The following is a 6,842-nucleotide window of genomic DNA, read 5'->3' on the forward strand; positions in this document are numbered from 1 at the left end:
AATCGTGTACGTCACCTTAGCTTTCACTGACCTATGACAGTTTATCAGTCTGCTTGTTTTGCTTGATGAACCTCCCAGTTTTTAGAACTGTCCGGTATGGGTTTTGGGGAGAAAGAGTACAGAGCTATAGTGCCATTTTCACCCCATCATATAGACAGGTACATGTCTTATCATTGATGATGTTAGCCTTAACCACCTGATGTGTGTCAGCTTTCTCTTCTAGAAAATCACTTTTCCCTGACTCTTTTCATACACAAGTATTCTTTGCTAGTGACTGTATTAGTCCATTCTGACATTGCTACAAACATATACCTGAGACTGGGTCATTTATAAAGAAAAGAGATTTAATTGGCTTATTGTTCCAGAAACTGTACAAAAAGCATGGCTGGGGAAGCCTGAGGAAACGTATAATTATGGCAGAAGGCAAAGGAGCAGCAGGCACATCCTACAAAGCTGGAGCAGGAGGAAAAGAGACTAAAAGGGGAAGTGCTATACACTTTTAAACAACGAGATCTCATGATTACTCACTCACTATCACAAAAACAGCAAGTGAGAAATCCACTCCCATGTTCCAATCACCCCCCACCAGGTCTCTCCCCAAACACTGACAATTACAATTCAACATGAGATTTGGTGGAGGGGGGGACATAGAGCCAAACCATATCATTCCACCCAAGCTCTTCCTAAATCTCATGTCCTTCTCACATTTCAAAACACAATCATGCCTTCTCAACAGTACCCCAAAGTCTTAACTCATTCCAGCATTAACTCAAAAGTCCAAGTCCAAAGTCTCATTGAAGACAAGACAAGCCCCTTCTGCCTATGAGCCTATAAAATCAAAAACCAAGTTAGTTTCTTCCAAGATACAATAAGGGTACAGGCATTGGATAAATGCTCCCATTCCAAAAGGGAGAATCCGGCCAAAACAACAGGGATACAGGTCCCATGTAAGTTTGAAACCCAGCAGGGCAGGCAGACATTAAATCATAAAGCTCCAAAATAATCTCCTTTGACTCCATGTCTCACATTCAGGCCACATTGATGTAGTGAGTGGGCTTGCAAGGCCTTGGGAAGCTCTGCCCCTATAGCTCTGCAGGACTCAGCTTCCCTGGCTGCTCTCAAGGGCTGGTGTTGAGTGCCTGCAGCTTTTCCAGGTGCATGGTACAAGCTGTTGATGGACTTAGCATTCTGGGGTCTGGAGGATGGTGGCCTTTTTCTCACAGCTCCAATAGGCAGTGCCCCAGTTGGGCTCTTGGTCTGGCCCATGAAACCACTTTTCCCCCCCAGGTTTCCAGGCCTGTGATGGGACAGGCTGCCAAAATGGTCTCTGAAATGCCTTGGAAGCACTTTCCCCATTGTCTTGACTATTAACATTGGGCTCCTCTTTACTTGTGAAAATTTCTGCAGCAGGCTTGAATTTCTCCACAGAAAATGGTTTTCTCTTTTCTACCTCACAGTCAGGCTGCAAATATTTTAAACTTTTATGCTCTGCTTCCCTTTTAAATGTAAGTTCCAGTTTCAAGTCATTTCTTTGTTTGTGCAAATGAGCATAGGCTTTTAAAAGTAACCAGGCCACATCTTGAACACTCTGCTGCTTAGAAATTTCTTCCATGAGATACACTAAATCATCTCTCTCAAGTTCAAAGCTCAACAGATCCCAAGAACAGGGGTACAATGCTGCCAGTCTCTTTGCTAAAGCATAGCAAGAGTAACTTTTACTCTAGTTCTCAATAAGTTCCTCATGTCCATCTGAGACCACCTCAGCCCAGACTTCACTGTCCACATCACTCTCAGCATTTTGGCCACAGCCATTCAACAATTCTCCAGCAAATTCTAAACTTTGCTTCATCTTTTTTGTCTTCTTCTGAGCCTTCCAAACTGTTCTAGCCTCTGCCTGGTACCCAGTTCCAAAGTCACTTCCACATTTGCAGGTATCTTTATAGCAATACTCTACTTTTCTGGTACCAATTTTGCAAGTTACTAACTCAAGAGGATACAATTAATTCCACCTTTTGGAAAAGAAGTTATCTACATAAACTATTCATTAGAGACTTATCTGTACTCCTTTATTTATTTGTTCACGAACATAACTATTTATTCAATAATTTATATCCTTTTGGTCTGTGTATATTTACTTAATCCTATGATTATAATTTAATACTGTTATTTATTGTGTTGAACAAATTCTTTCAGCTTTGGCCATTGTGAGCCTTTTCAGATTGGCTCTTATGTCCTTTGACATCCTCATCATTCTGTTTTTGAATACTTCCTTAATTTACGACTCTGTAAGAAATGACAGGCTCATCTTATACATCCTGTGCCCCAGCCTGAGGATTCACCATTTCTCCAGGGAGCCCTGGTTTCTTTGATTACAGAATAGTATTGAAAATAACAAGCTTGTTCACCATCACTTTGCTCCTTCTTCGGATACCTCCTGGCGCAGAACTGTCCAACTCTGCATAAACTCAGAACTTCGTGTTGCTTCTGCCTTAGCCCCATCTCCATTAACTTTCTTGGAAAGTGTGCCACTCCCAGCCTTAGCCTAACATTCTTATAATCAGTTGGAGCATTCTTTTGCCTACCAGCAGTAACAAAAATCCCTGAAAAAAAAGTAAGAAAGTGGAAAGGTAAAATGCCCCTGTGCTAAAGCACAATTTATAACCAAAGAAAAGGAATGGAAGTGAATTAAATAAACATTCTTTATGGAAGAGTTTTGATTACTTCATGAGACATCATCTTTCACAAAACAAGTAAAACAGAAACAAGTTAAGCCTGAAAAGTGAACTAACACAGACTCATGTCAGATAAGGTATTCAAATAATATAGGTATAAAAACTGATAAGCAGAAAATTTTTTGACTTTTACATATTGGCAGAAATATTTTCAGAATATCCTTGTCAAACCTATTTTTTTTAACCTCCAAAGAATATGATTATTTTTGAGAGACCAGATGGCCAATAATTTGTAATTTTAAAAAGGCATAAATTAGGAGTCACTGCCATGAATACTGAGTCGCATATTAACGGTTATGGTCAGCTACTTCAAGAGGTGTGTCTACTGAACAAGCCTATCAAGAGATAACCACCAAATATTTGATAGAAGAGAACCAAAAATTCATCAGAATCCTTCCTTAAAAGTTTCTCTCATATGCAAAGACTATTTTGACTGTGAAAGTCACATCTCTTTATCGAATATTCAAGCTTTCTTTGTGCAATTCAACATCTTTGGCTTTGAAACAAAGGAAGACTCTTTGGGTGAGGAAAAAGATCTCCTTTGAAAGTAGTATACATAGACAATTACTGTCTAGGTGTTAACAAATATTCACTAATTTATACCTTGTATGAAAGCTAAAATTAATTTTGATTTGTGTCAAGTACCTCAATAAATTCCATAAATTTATTTTTACTTCTCTTAATCATAAAAAGTAAAAACATAAAGGAAGTCACACCTGTTCTTAGCTCAGTCCAGACTGGCTCAATCATTATTTCTTGGTTAAAGAAACCATGAGACATGTTGTATTTATTTAGAAAAAAATAGACTTCTTCAATCTTCCTGTAGATGAAGTAGACTCCAATCAAAAAGAGACTTTTACCTAAAAACTGTGTTCCAGGCCAATAAAGCTGACAAGGTATCTAACTGCTCAAAACTAGAGAGGAAACTACAGACTTTTTAAGGATAAAAAGGGGAAGTTTTGAAAAATCTTATCTGTCTCTGTTATGCCCTTTTCTTAAGCTAAATAACATTAGGTTAAAGAGGAGTTTCTCATTTCTTGTTTGAAACTATATGATGAACAACAGATGCATAAAACACGGCATGTGTTTCAAATGCTATGCTGTAAACTTATCCAAGCTGGAAGAATTGAGACAAAAAGAATAATCATGCTTTCGCTGAAACCTTCCTTCTGAAAGACTGACTAAAATCATTAAGAGTGTTTTTCTATTGTGGGAAAATCAATTTTCAGACCTTGGTACTAATAGTGACTAACTGAAATTGTAAAAGAAGGTGAAACATGTAGAAAACAGCCATGTTGGAGTGGGGAAACAAACTGAACTCAGGTAAGAAAGCAATCAACGAGGTAGGAACCAACTGAATCTCAGAAAGGGTATATCATCTGTCACCAGATGAAGAATGAACCCAGAGAAATGATAGCTTCAGGAATCAAGGAAAATGACAGTGAAAGAGAATTTCCATTGCAATTGGGTGTATGCACACTGGGAGATAAACTGGGAAGAAGACCCAAGAGATAATAACATTGTCTATATTTAATTTGACAGCATGAGAACGAGGTAGACATCTTGTTAAGGCTGTTAAAACTGAAGAGAAAACTTGGCAGCTTTAAAGATAAAACTAATGTCTATACATAATTGCTTACATTATGCATATTCTGATAAATACTCAGTAATTTATTACACATTATAAATTCCACAAGTATTAATAGTCCACTTTCATACCTATTTTTTATTTTGGTGTCATTTACAGTTCTTAATATAGCACCCCAAGAAAGTTCTTTTTAAACTAAGCCTTAGAGACAAAAAAATAAGTGTAGACAGAACATATCACATTTCCAGAATTAACATCCAAAAACACATATTCTAAAGCCTCCCAATGAGAATGGAAAAACTATCAATTAAATAAGACATTATACTCATGAAGTGTCAGCATAGGCAATGGTTATTTCAGGAATACCACATAAATGTCTTAGTTTTCTTCTACTGCCTTTTAAAATTTTCTCCCTTACAAATAACAAAAGTGTTTGAGAATTATTTCTTTCTACCATGAATTCAAGGTTTCCTTCTCTAAATGCTAATTTTGAAAGACAAAAATTACACACACACACACACACACACACATCTTTCATTAGCCAGGGTTATCCAGAGAAACAGAATAGGAGGATGGATGGATACATACATAGGTAGGTAGGTAGGTAGGTAGGTAGATAGATAGATAGATAGATAGATAGATAGATAGATAGATAGATAGATAGGTAGATTTTAAAGAAATGGTACACACAATTGTGGAGGCAGAGGAATCCCCAATCTTCTACCTGCCAGCTGGAGGCCCAGGAAAGCTAGTTGTGTAGTTCCAGTCCAAGACCAAAGGCCGAGAACCAGGAGAACCAATTATGTAAGTTCTAGCCCAGGTTTGAATACCTAAGAACCAGTAGAGCCAGTGGTGTAAGTACTACTCCAAAGACAAAAGACCAATGTTCCATCTAAAGCAGTCAGGAAAAGAGAGTAAATTCTACCTTCCTCTGTCTTTACGTTCTGTTAAGGCCCTCAATGGATTGGATGATGCTCACCCACACTGGGGAGGGCTATCTGTCTTACTCAGTCTACAGCTTCAAATGCTAATCTCATCCAGAATCACCCTCACAGACATACCCAGAAATAATGTTTAACCCAGTATCTGGGCACTCCATGACTCAGTCAAGTTGACACATAAAACAATTTATATTACATCCCATTTACAAAGATGTGTTCATTTTCAGACACATACACTGATATGGTTTGGCTCTATGACCCCACCCAAATCTCATGTCATATTGTAAACTTCAGTGTTGGAGAAGGGGCTTGATGAGAGGTGACTGAATCATGGGGGCAGACTTCCCCTTTGCTATTCTCATGATAGAGTTCTCATAAGATCTGGTTGTTTAAAAGTGTGTAGTACTTCTTGCATCACTCTCTATCTCTCATGCTGGCCATGTGAAGATTTGTTTGCTTCCCTTTCACCTTCTGCCATGATTATAAGTTTCCTGAGACCTCCCCAGAAGCAGAATCCCATACAGCCTACAGAACTGTGAGTGGATTAAACATCTTTTCTTTATAAATTAACCAGTCTTAGGTATGTCTTCATAGCAGTGTGAGACCTGACTAATACTGAAAATTGGTACTGGAAGTGGAACATTGCTATAAAGATACTATAAATGTGGAAGGAGCTTTGAAACTGGGTAACAGATAGAGGATGGAACAGTTTGGAGGGGTCAGAAGAAGAGAGGAAGATAAGGGAAAGTTTGGAACTTGCTAGAGACTAGTTAAATGGTTGTGACCAAAATGCTGATACAGATATAGACAATGAAGTGTAGGCTGAGGTAGTCTCAGATGGAGATGAGGAACATACTGAGAACTGTAGTAAAGGTCACTGTTGGTATGCTTTAGCAAAGAGATTGGTGCCATTGTACCCTGATTTAGGGTATCTGATGGAAGAAATTTCTAACCAGCAAAGTGTTCAAGGTTGCTTCTAAAAGCCTATGCTTATTTGCATAAGCAAAGAAACGACTGAAACTAGAACTTATATTTAAAAGGGAAGAAGAGCATAAAAGTTTGGGAAATTTGTAGCTTATGTGGTAGAAAAGAAAAACCCATTTTCTGTAGAGGAATTCCAGCCTGTTGCAGAAATTTGCATAAGTAAAGAGGAGCCGAATGTTAACAGCCAAAACAATGGAGAAAGTGCCTCCAAGGCATTTCAGAGACGTTTGTGGCAGCCCCTCCCATCATAGCCCTGGAGACTTAGGAGAGAAAAGGAAGAAGGTGAGGCTTAGGAGTCTCCACCTAGATTTCAGAGGATGTATGGAAACACCTGAATGTCCCTGCAGAAGTGTGCTGAGGGGGCAGAGCCCTCATGGAGAACCTCTACTAGGGAAGTGCAGAGGGGAAACATGGGTTAGGAGCCCTCACACAAGAGTCCCCACTGGGGCACTGCCTACTGGGGCTGTGAGAAGAGGGCTACCGTCCTCCAGACCCCAGAATGGTAGATCCATCAACAGCTTGCCCCATGCACCCAAAAACATTGCAGACACTCAACACCATCCCTTGAGAGCAGCCAGGGGAGCTGAGCCCTGCAGA

This window comes from Macaca thibetana, chromosome X, assembly GCF_024542745.1.
Source record: "Macaca thibetana thibetana isolate TM-01 chromosome X, ASM2454274v1, whole genome shotgun sequence".
NCBI lineage: Eukaryota > Metazoa > Chordata > Mammalia > Primates > Cercopithecidae > Macaca > Macaca thibetana.